The sequence below is a fragment of the Oryzias latipes genome, chromosome 19 (genome assembly GCF_053564925.1).
Source record: "Oryzias latipes strain Hd-rR chromosome 19, Olatipes_Hd-rR_3.1".
Lineage (NCBI taxonomy): Eukaryota > Metazoa > Chordata > Actinopteri > Beloniformes > Adrianichthyidae > Oryzias > Oryzias latipes.
Window position 1 is genome coordinate 26828813 of NC_136255.1, and position 11787 is coordinate 26840599.

The following is an 11787-nucleotide window of genomic DNA, read 5'->3' on the forward strand; positions in this document are numbered from 1 at the left end:
AGCAGAGCTCCAGTTTCTGCACCAATAAAACTGAATGGGAGTCCTCCTTCTCCACCAACAGTGATAACTGGTGCTAGGTATGACATGTTGTTGTTGACTTGAAGCCAAACGTCTAAAATAGAAAAAAAAAGCCTTTCTTAGAAAGACAGTTAATGAAGATAAAGAAGCAGATATTTTGCTTTGTTCATCATAAAAACACAGCAGAACCAAATGACTTTTTCAAACTTGATCCATTTGACAAACCTGAGCTTGTTGCAAAAGGAGGAAAAGTTTCTTCCCTCAGACTTCTGGGAGAAGTTGTTTCCTCTGAAGACGGTCTGGAGCAGGACCAGACTGAAGAAGATTTGAAAATCCAACAATCTTAACCAACTCCTAGCCTAAAACACACCAAGATCCTAACATTTGTCTGTAGAAAATACACAAAAACCAAGAACTTTCTAAAGAACTAAAGCAAGACAAAGACCACAGCATCATTTGAAAGAAATGGAGACATTCTAGAAGAACGTTTGATGAAAAAATCAAATGAATGAAAGCAGGACATCAAGAAAACTCACCAGAGCAGCTGAAGCTGAAGTTCTGCTGGTTGAGGCTGAGTCTCATCCTTAAATCAGACTCAAAGTGGGCGGGGCTCACAGAGAACTTTGTTCCATGTGTGAAGAACGCCTACAGAGATTGAGTTTTTTTTGTTTGTTTCTTTACAACCGTCAAGATATCAGGTCCGTTCTTTAAAACCAGTTTCTGTTTTTCCCAGTAAATCTAAATCTTTCTCAGACTCCTCACTGTCTTATGTTGTGCAATAACAAATCCAGAGGTTCCTCTTTCATCAGTTCCAAAGTAGACCATGACTCCTGGAGCCACGTGTAATGACCTGAACACCTTTGGGGTCAAACATGGTGTCTGTTCACGGACCAGACAAGAGAACGCAGCTTCGGTTCAGAGCAGGGAGGCCGTTCACATCACGTCCTTCTGGGCGCCACTGTTGTTCCCCCCATGGGCATTAAAGTCCACGGGGTTGAGCGGGGGCTGAACAGTAAGCCCCCACCAGACAGCTGCCTTGCACCTTCAGCAACTCCAGAATGGTGGAAAAACCAACCCGTGTGTGTTTGTTGTTTGTGTGTGTGTGTGTGTGTTTGTTGTTTGTGTGTGTGTGTGTGTGTGTGTGTGTGTGTGTGTGTGCGTGGTTGTCTTTTCTTGAAAGACATCTCTGTTGACCTCCTTATTGTTCTGGAGCTGTTGAGCTGCCGTCTCTTGTGATTGGTCGGCATCTGCATCATCCAGACGTGACATTGGTGTTGCCGTCACCTTCCTTGTGGGAGGGGCTTAACCCCCTACATCTTTAGGGATGCTCACAAACTGGTAGAAATGTTTCAACATGTATTTGTGTTCAGTCTAAGAATTCATAGCACTCCTGATTTGGTTGAGGTTTTTATTTTCCAAATCATACAGACTAGATGAGCACAAACAGTGATTTGACATGAACTGAAGGGCTTTTTCCAGCGTCCACACCAACAAGATTTACTGATAGAATGCCATTTCCAGAAGAGATGATGAGGACAACAGAAACATTGGATTCCAGTGACAATAACAGGAAAATCATCAGGAGTTTCTCAGTACAGCAGGAAAAATGACAGCAAATTCAAAAATCTGATGGAAACATTCAGAAAACTGCAGTAAAAGTCCAAGAAAAAAACACAAACCAGATGAAGAAATCAAAGAGAAACCATCAAAGAGGTGATTGTCCCCATCAGCCACAGATGCAGCATGAACACATCTGTTCAAAGATGTCATCTGATTGTTTCAAAGAACCAAACCCTTTTCATGACAGCAGATATCATTAGCTGTTGTCTTTGTCTGGAGGCTAGAAGGTGAAATCATTTCTGTCAAACACATTGATTTCTATCCTCATCAAGAAGCTGAACCCACACAGGTTGTTGTTTCACCATCTAGCCCTCCAGAACCGGTTCACTAAGAAACTTTGATGAACATGAACCCAAATGCATCAATTTCATATCCTGACCTGCCCTGAACTCCAAAACACATTCCAGAGCCAACATCTACTTTTGTCGGCGGTATTGAAGGCTTTCCACTCGTCATAAAAGCCTCAAAACTTCGGTTCTTGGATGTTGTGAATTTAATGCCACCCAAACGATTTCCAGCATTGTTGGGCCAAAGAGTCAGAGAGGAAAATTTTTCTCCATCCTCAAACATGAAAGAGAAACGATTATCACCGGCTCTCCCAAACATCCTTTCATTGCCGTCAGACATCTGGACCTTTATACATGTCACTTGGGTTGGTCCGGCCCACACATCCAGACGTTAAAGCACAGCTCCATTTTGTGCACCGTCAAAACTGAACGGGGCTCCTCCTTGTCCACCAACAACTTCAACCGGTGCTACGTACGGCATGTTGTCGTTGACTTGAAGCTAAACGTCTAAAATAAGAAAAAAATGTATTTTTTAGAATGACAGTTAATGAAGATAAAGAAGCAGATATTTTGCTTTGTTCATCATAAAAACACAGCAGAACCAAATGACTTTTTCAAACTTGATCCATTTGACAAACCTGAGCTTGTTGCAGAAGGAGCAAAAGTTTCTTCCCTTAGACTTCTGGGTAGGGATGGGTATCGTTAAGATTTTAACGTTACTACTACTCTTATCGATACTGCTTATCGATCCGGTATTTTAACGGTACTCTTATCGATACTTTATGAGGACGAAAAATAAGCAAATAAATAACAAATTAAGAACATAAACCGAGATGTGAACCGAGATGGCGGCGCGAACGCATCGCGAGGCTCAGCGTCTCTCCAGTTTTTGCAATTTTGCAGTATTATTCCTGCTCATTTCGGGTCTGTTCGTACTGAACAGCTTTGCTTTAACATCATACACTCGACACGAGCTTTTGGATATCGGTGAGGACTTTACCAGCAGCTTTATCACCAATCTTCGACTCATCCCTGAGATCGCTAGAACAACCGAGTCTTCGCACTCTACCCGGCCGGACGGAAGTGCTCGCAGGCGGCGTCGGGATCGTAAACAAAGGCGGGGGAAGCGCGGAGGCGTAAGAGCCAAGCTAAAGCTAACACCGCTCCGGCTCTCTTTACCCAGCATCTTCCTCGCTAATGTGCGGTCACTGGTGAACAAAATGGACGAGTTACGACTCCGCATCACCCACAGTAAGAGACTTATGGACTGCAATGTCATGGTTTTCACAGAAACATGGCTACACAACGACGTACCCAACAATGCTATTGAGCTAGCAGGACGCTACATGCTCCGGGCAGATAGAACAGCAGATGACTCCGGCAAGACAAGAGGTGGTGGATTGTGCATTTATGTCAACAAAGCTTGGTGTACAGACACTGTCATTGTTGGAAAACACTGCTCAGCTAACCTAGAGTTTCTCATGGTTAAATGTAGACCTTTTTATCTGCCACGGGAGTTCACTTCCACCATAATAACTGCAGTCTATATTGCACCGGATGCTAATGCCAAGCTTGCTTTGAACGAACTTCATGCAGCCATTAGTAAACAACAGACTGCTCACCCAGAGGCTGCTTTTATTGTTGCGGGTGATTTTAATCACTGCAAATTAAAAAGAGTACTCCCCAAATTTCACCAGCATGTTTCCTGCCACACCAGAGGAGACAAAACTTTGGATCATGTTTATACAAATATCAATGGAGCTTACATCGCGAACCCCCTCACCCACCTCGGACAGTCTGATCACCTTTCTTTGTTTCTCACCCCTAAGTATTCACCCCTCATCAACCGTGTGAAGCCATCAGAGAAGACCATCAAAGTGTGGCCAACTGGAGCAGACACTGTACTTCAAGACAGGTTTCAACACACTGACTGGAGCATGTTTGCTTCACAGGCTGCCTGTGGCTCTCACACGGACATTGATATCTACACCTCCTCTGTACTGGATTACATCAACTCCACCATTGACAGTGTAACAACAGAAAAACAGATAACAACGTACCCTAATCAGAAGCCATGGATGAACAAGGAGGTTCGACTCCTGCTGAAAGACCGCAACGCTGCCTTCAGGTCAGACGACGCTCAGGCCTACAGTAAACCCAGGGCTAACCTGAAAAGGGGCATCAAAAAGGCCAAGTACTGCTACAAGCTGAAGGTAGAGGAACACTTTTCCAACTCTGACCCCCGACGCATGTGGCAGGGCATCCAGATCATCAGTGACTACAAGTCAAGCAACTGCACACCAACAGTCATGGACGTCTCCTTCCTTAACGAGCTAAATGACTTTTATGCTCGCTTCAACAGCGACAGCAAGGGGACGGCCACCAAAATCTCACCCTCAGCAGACCACCAACCCCTTAAACTCACCCCCTCAAATGTCCAAACTGCACTGAGCCGGACCAACGCACGCAAGGCTGCTGGCCCGTATGGCATTCCTGGACATGTGCTTAGGGCATGTGCAGAGCAGCTTGCAGGGGTCTTCACAGACATTTTCAACCTGTCCCTCTCCCAGGCAACTGTGCCAACATGTTTTAAGTCCACATCCATTGTGCCAGTACCGAAACACTCCTCCCCAACGTGCCTGAATGACTATCGCCCCGTGGCACTCACACCCATCATTATGAAGTGCTTCGAGCGACTGGTCCTAGCACACCTCAAAGACTGCCTCCCACCCACACTGGACCCACACCAATTTGCCTACCGCAGAAATAGGAGCACAGAGGATGCAGTATGCACAGTGCTGCACTCTGCACTCACACACCTGGACAATAACAACACATATGTTAGGATGTTGTTTGTTGACTTCAGCTCAGCATTTAACACCGTCATTCCCTCCAAGCTGACCACAAAACTTTGAGACCTGGAAATCAACACCTCCCTCTGCAACTGGATTATGGACTTTCTGACCAACAGGCCTCAGCATGTTCGGTCAGGTCACACCCACTCCACCACCATCACACTTAATACTGGCGTACCACAGGGCTGTGTGCTGAGCATATTCCTCTACCCCCTTTACACCCACGACTGCAAGCCCGTGCATGGATCCAACTCCATCATTAAGTTTGCAGATGACACCACGGTGATTGGCCTCATCAGTGACAACGATGAGACTGCCTACAGGGAAGAGGTACAGCACCTGGCCACATGGTGCGCTGACAATAACCTGCTCCTCAACACCAACAAGACCAAGGAGCTCATTGTGGACTTCAGGAAGAAGAATGGAAGCACTCATGACCCCATCCACATTAACGGGATGGTTGTTGAACGTGTTTCCAGCTTCAAGTTCCTGGGAACCACCATCTCGGAGGAACTGTCCTGGGCCACAAACACCTCCAGCCTGGTCAAGAAGGCTCACCAGCGCCTTTTCTTCCTCGGGACACTGAAGAAGAACCAGCTGTCTTCATACATTCTGGTGAACTTTTACCGGTGTGCGATCGAGAGCATCCTAACGAGTTGCATCTCAGTCTGGTATGGGAACTGCTCAGTGGCTGACCGCAAGGCACTGCAGAGGGTGGTGAAAACTGCGCAGCGCATCACAGGGACACCACTTCCTGCTCTTGAGGACATCCAGAGGAAATGCTGTCTACGTCGAGCTCGCAGCATTCTCAAGGGCTCCTCTCACCCTGACCACGGACTGTTTAACCTCCTCCCCTCCGGGAGGCGTTTCAGGAGCCTCCGGACAAGGACCACAAGATTCAGGAACAGCTTTTTCCCTAAAGCTGTCTCCTTGCTGAACTCTTCCCTCTGACACCCCTAAAACACCCCCCCACACACCACCATAGACTCCTCCCCCCTCTTCAACACTCTGAATCATTTATTTATTCACAACAAGCAAAAACAGTAACTTGTTATTACTTGCACTACTGTCTGTTCATCCAGGAACACTGTATAATCCATCTGCACATTGTAATATTTTCTATGCACTTTACTGTCCATTGCAATACTGTAAATTATGTTCATAGTTCTGCCTATAGTGTTCATACCCTTTTACATAGCCCATCTGTATAGTATATTCATAGTACACCTATCTGTATATCGTGCTTATAGTATTAATATCTGTAAATTCTGTCCATAATACTAACCTGTATAGTTATTGTACATACTATAGAACTTTATTCTGTACTTACTGCTTATTGCACTTCTGGTTAGATGCTAACTGCATTTCGCTGCCTTGTACCTACATGTGCAGTGACAATAAAGTTGAATCTAATCTAATCTAATCTAATCTAAAGTGTTTTATTTCCTCATTATGCAACAACACTGTTTTTTGACAAACAAAATTTACTTTATACATGAGAATGTTCCAGACAGGATATTTATTTAATTATTTAATCTAATTATTTTTATTATTTATGAGTGTGATGTTTCCTTTGATCTTTTGTCCATTTTCCACAACCTTGAATAGACTTTTCTGTCTGTCAAACACCAGAGTTAGGATTGAGTGAGATGATGGAAACAAATTCACTTTGATGCAGACTCCTTTCTATTTATTTATTTTTGTTTAAATCCAGTTAATCCAATAAATTATATTAATTTTACGGATGACAACTATCATTAGTCATTAGTATTAGGAATTAGCTGATAGTGTCTCACGGGTCTGGAATCATAAGTGGTGAATTTAAGCCCCGCCTCTCTACCTGTTTGTTTTGTGTAGAACGCGCCGCCCCAGCGTGTTCTACACAAACAGCGCAACATGCGGTCATCGTAGCAGGAAGGTGACAGGATGGTCGGGGCTGCTTGATGCAAACTTCATTAATTTTACACAGAAACGGGTGTTCTTAGTCTAGGGCGCTCACGTGTCCCCTACGAGATCGCCACTGACGGTGTGTGCGCTGCCTTGTCTTGTGTGTGTGCGCGCGCGGCGCGTGCTGTCTGAACAACAGCCCCGCCTCCCGTGCACACAAATAGACAGACAGAGCTCTCCGCTTCAACGAGAATACCGAAATTAATATCATTATTGATTAACGGAAAGTTGACTGACTTGGTGAGTTAAATATGGCAGATAACGCTTGTGGGACACACAAAAAAGAAAAAGTAACTTCTCCAGTACTGATAGCAGAACCGTTCAGGTCAGATCTTAACGATACTGCGGTCTTGAAGAACGTGGCCCCGGGGCTGCTTCAATACCGGGGCACGGTACTCATCCCTACTTCTGGGAGAAGTTGTTTCCTCTGAAGACGGTCTGGAGCAGGACCAGACTGAAAAAGATTAGAAAATCCAACAATCTTAACCAACTCATAGCCTAAAACACACCAAGATCCTAACATTTGTCTGTAGAAAATACACAAAAACCAAGAACTTTCTAAAGAACTAAAACAGGACAAAGACCACGGCATCATTTGAAAGAAATGGAGACATTCTAGAAGAACGTTTGATGACAAAAAATCAAATAAATGAAAGCAGGACATCAAGAAAACTCACCAGAGCAGCTGAAGCTGAAGTTCTGCTGGTTGAGGCTGAGTCTCATCCTTAAATCAGACTAAAAGTGGGCGGGGCTCACATAGAACTTTGTTCCATGTCTGTAGGGAACGCCTTCATCTCGTGACAGCCAAGAACATTTCATCACATATTAAGAGACAGTTGGAGGCCAATGGGGCGGAGTTTGAGTTTTTTCATAAGCCACTTTACAACCGTCAAGTTATCAGGTTCATTCTTTAAAACCAGTTTCTGTTTTTCTCAGTAAAACAAAATCTTTCTCAGACTCCTCACTGTTTTATGTTGTGCAATAACAAATCCAGAGGTTCCTCTTTCATCAGTTCCAAAGTAGACCATGACTCCTGGAGCCACCTGTAATGACCTGAACACCTTTGGGGTTAGGGCTGCACGATATGAGGAAAACTCGCGATATGCGATATTGGTGATTAATATTGCGATAACGATATAAATTGCGGTATATAAACAAATAGCAAAACAACCAAAAACATCATGTCCATTTCACTGCAATAGTTTAAAAATTATACTCCAAATGACCCTCGTCGACATAGGAGGCAAACATCAAACATAAAAGGGCTCATCTGATTGATCAACAATGTAAACGGGTCCTTCCGATTGGTTAAATGCATAAAGGGATTTATTTCATTTGTTCAATATTTCAAGCTGCCATGAGATTGTTTTAGCACATTTAAGGTAACCATTTATTGCGATTTTCGCCGTCTTTTGCGGTATGCATATTGCACAGCTTAATGTCGCGATAACGATAAATTTGCGGTATATTGTGCAGGGCTATTTGGGGTCAAACATGGTGTCTGTTCACGGACAAACCATGACGAGGTCCAACAAGAGAACGCAGCTCCGGTTCAGAGCAGGGAGGCTGTTCACATCACGTCCTTCTGGGCGCCACTGTTGTTCCCCCCATGGGCATTAAAGTCCACATGGTTGAACTGGGGTTGGACAGTAAGCCCCCATCAGACAGCTGCCTCACACCTTCGGCAACTCCAGAATGGTGGAAAATCCATCCCCTCATTCATTCATTTATTAGTCTTCTTCTTCCTTTTTGTCCATTTCGGGGGTCACGGGGCTGCTGGAGCCTATCCAGGTCTCTTGTGGGTGAAGGCAGGGGACACCCTGAACAGGTCACCAGGTCACAATCACTCAGACAATTTAGGGTAACCAATTATTAATTAAGCAATTGAAGCCAGAGAAAACCCACACAAACTCCACACAGAAAAGTCCCACATTGGTGTTCTGGTTCAGGCCCCCTGCCGGGACTTGAACCGGAGGCCTTGCTGTGAGACAAGAGTGCTAACCACTGTGCCACCGTGCAGCCCCAAATAATTACTTCCTTCAGGGAAATACAAATAAATGAATATGAATTCTTTAAAGTTATTTTCTGGAGTTTTGTTTTGATAATTTGTCTCTCCATGTTAGAATACATCTACTATTAAAAGTATAGAATGATCATGTCAGTATTAGTGAGCAAACCAACTAAATCAGCAAGTGATCAAACACTTTTTATTCTCACTGTGTAGTTAATTTTTCAAGATGTTTCATGAGAACATTTGGAAGAAGTCCGAGTGGCTCCAACCTCTTTCCAACCTTCAGGGCATCAGAAACATTTTATAACCAGTTTCTATTGTTTTTCTGATGCACAAAAACTTTTTCATGTTTCAACGTGATTCTGTTTTAAGGTTGTGAAATGAATAGATATCCGACTCTCTTATTAGCTCCAGAGAAGACCAAACGTCTGACACAAACCCAAACTACAGTACTGTGACGTCAGGGGGGGGGGGGGTTCAAGAAGAGAGGTCCTTTCTGATTCACCTTTCTCCTGTTTCCTTCCTTGTTTTCCTGAAGAAAGTCACCTGTTTGCAGGAATTGTTTGATTTTTACCTTCTGGTTAACAAGCAAAAGTTTTTGACTGAGAGTTTTTGGAGTTTCAGTTGAAGTCTTTGTCGTGTCTCTAGAATAGACCAACTGACAGAAACCTTTAAAAACACAAAGATTCATTGTTTTGTCTTCTAAAATGGGGTTTAAGGTCTGAAAAGAGTCTACTTTGTGTCTCTGGAATCATTAGGAATCATCAGTGAGATCCTGCTGACTGTGTATAACACAATCTCAGTGCTTCTATGGTGTCTGTCCAGACAGAAAGGCTGCTACGCCACCAATGAGACCGACGAAGACGAGGACCAAGACCACAACCAGTCTGTGGATTCCGACTCTGAGCTTCAGTCCCAGAAGCCCTGGAAGCTGAAGATGAGGCCTGAAAGGAGAGGAAGATGTGGGAAACCAGATCCAGGACTGAAGAGAGTTGAAGTGAACAGTGGCAGTGGCTCAGGTGGTTGAGCAAATGATCGAGAGGTCAGTGGTTTGATCCCCGCTCCCCCTAGCCAACTGTTATGTCCTTGGGCAAGACACTTCACCCTTGCCTTTAGTTCAGCTCCCCTGGTGCGTGAATGAATGATTCCAGTGATGGTCAGAGGGACCATAGGCTCTGTCAGTCTGCCCCGGGGCAGCTGTGGCTACATCAGTAGCTACCATCACCAAGTATGAATGAGGAGTGAATGAATAATGGACACAATGTAAGAACTTTGAGTGTCTGGAAAAGCGCAGATAAATCTAATCCATTATTATTATTTGAACAAATTAGGGATAAACTTTCACTAATGAAGCATCAAGCAGCAACAGAACTTGGTTTGACAGAAATCCTACTTCAGCAAATGTTAAAAAAAACATATTTAGGTCCTGAAATAATAAATAATTTTTAAAGTTGTCCTTTTTCTAAAGTTTCATTGACTTTTCAACATCAAAAATATTCTTACAATTTGTCTTTAAGGTCTTTTGGGATGTCGTCATCATCTGTATGAAAATGGACTCTTTAGGACTTTATTTATTTAATTTTATTATTACGAGTCATTGACACGTTTTTTAAGAAGAAAACATTTAAATATGGATTCACAGATTCTTTTCAATTAAAAACAGAATCAACTCTATTTCAGCAATAACAGCAATAGTGTCATGGCTAACTAACTTGGCAGACCCAGTTGCTGGAACCCGAAAGAGGACAGGAGGTGAATGGAAGTAAGTAAATAAGTTTAATTGTTCCAGAAAGGTGACGTAGTTTGCTGTGGCAGGAGGGCGGCGAAGCTGGGGGGACGTCGAAGTTCCGAAGCGAGACGTGGAAGTGCGGCTGCGGCTCTTGGCGTGGCTTCGGCTCGGCTGTGGCTCTTTGGCTTGGCTGGAGGTTCGGCTATGGCTTTGGACGTGACTGAGACTCCGTGACGAGGTAGGTGGCTTCTGGTGATGTTCTGCTCGGTTGTCTCTTGATTCGAGGTGTCCACTCGTGGGCATGAAGGTCCTGGAGACAGGAAAACGTACGTGAGGCATGGACGAGATACTAGACATGAAAAGACAGAGAGGAAAACCAGACTAGCACCATCAGGGGTAACGATCTGGCGATGAATCCTGGTCTTGAGGCTCCTTAAGTAGGTCGGTAAGGTGATGAGATGAGTGGACGCAGCTGGGATGAATCAGAGGCCAAGCAGAGAGGGGAGGGGGAAGAGAGCTGACAGAGGCACCATGACAAATAGGTTTATTATGGCCCGCAGCACTCACAGACTGCAAGGACCATATTGTAACTGCTACGAGCGAACACTCAAAAAGGTCCAAAACGTCAAAAAAACGCGTCAAAACGCCAAAAAAATGAGGTTAAAAGTCGCCCAAAGCACAAAACAACACGACAATTGTGTAACGCAACAAAAATACACACACACGCACAACACCATCGCACAAATGTCAAAATTGTAGTCGCAAAAATGACGACAAAAAAACAAAAAAGCCCCAAAAAGCCCTTAAAAGACGGGTTTAAAGCCAAAAAAACATGCCCAGCCTATAGTAAAAGACAGAAAAATTGAAATACATAGGCCACCTGACCAGAAAATTTTCTATATTTCATCAGCTTCGTTTATTATTATTCCCGTTTCTAACGGATCCGTTGATCGCAGATTTGACCCCCGCAAGATAGCCGAAAAGTCACCGAAATTGGCACACACCTAGGATAAATTGAAAATGAATTTTCGGCAAAGAGAACGTCACCCCCCTAGGTTGATGACATCACGGCGAGCGTTCCCGTAAAAAAAATGAATGGGCCGAAAATTGCTTATGGGGCCAAAAAAAATATTTCGAAGTACAGTTATGAAACCAAAACACGCGTGTTGGAGATATCCCAAAGAAGTTTTGAAATCATTATTGGATGGCCACACGACCTACGGCTTGGCGGCCATTCTGTGGCAAACTCTGAGAATTGGCGATTTACGTTTTTTTTGACAATGTGGGAAAACAAAACCTTTTTTTTTGAGCGATTTTCAC

General features: G+C 44.0%; 2 long non-coding RNA genes across 2 annotated transcripts; both read right to left on the reverse strand.

Moving 5' to 3' along the window:
• LOC105353794 (uncharacterized) lies at window positions 1-632 on the reverse strand. The gene is made up of 3 exons (XR_002872098.2): window positions 555-632; window positions 244-333; window positions 1-112 (listed from the first exon to the last, which is right to left on the reverse strand). It is a non-coding gene; the product is annotated as an uncharacterized LOC105353794 (long non-coding RNA).
• Window positions 633-1412: 780 nt separating this feature from the next.
• On the reverse strand, window positions 1413-7536 carry LOC111946396 (uncharacterized). Its single transcript, XR_002872096.2, has 3 exons — window positions 7405-7536; window positions 7034-7181; window positions 1413-2432 (listed from the first exon to the last, which is right to left on the reverse strand). It is a non-coding gene; the product is annotated as an uncharacterized LOC111946396 (long non-coding RNA).
• Between the last annotated feature and the right edge of the window lie 4251 nt (window positions 7537-11787).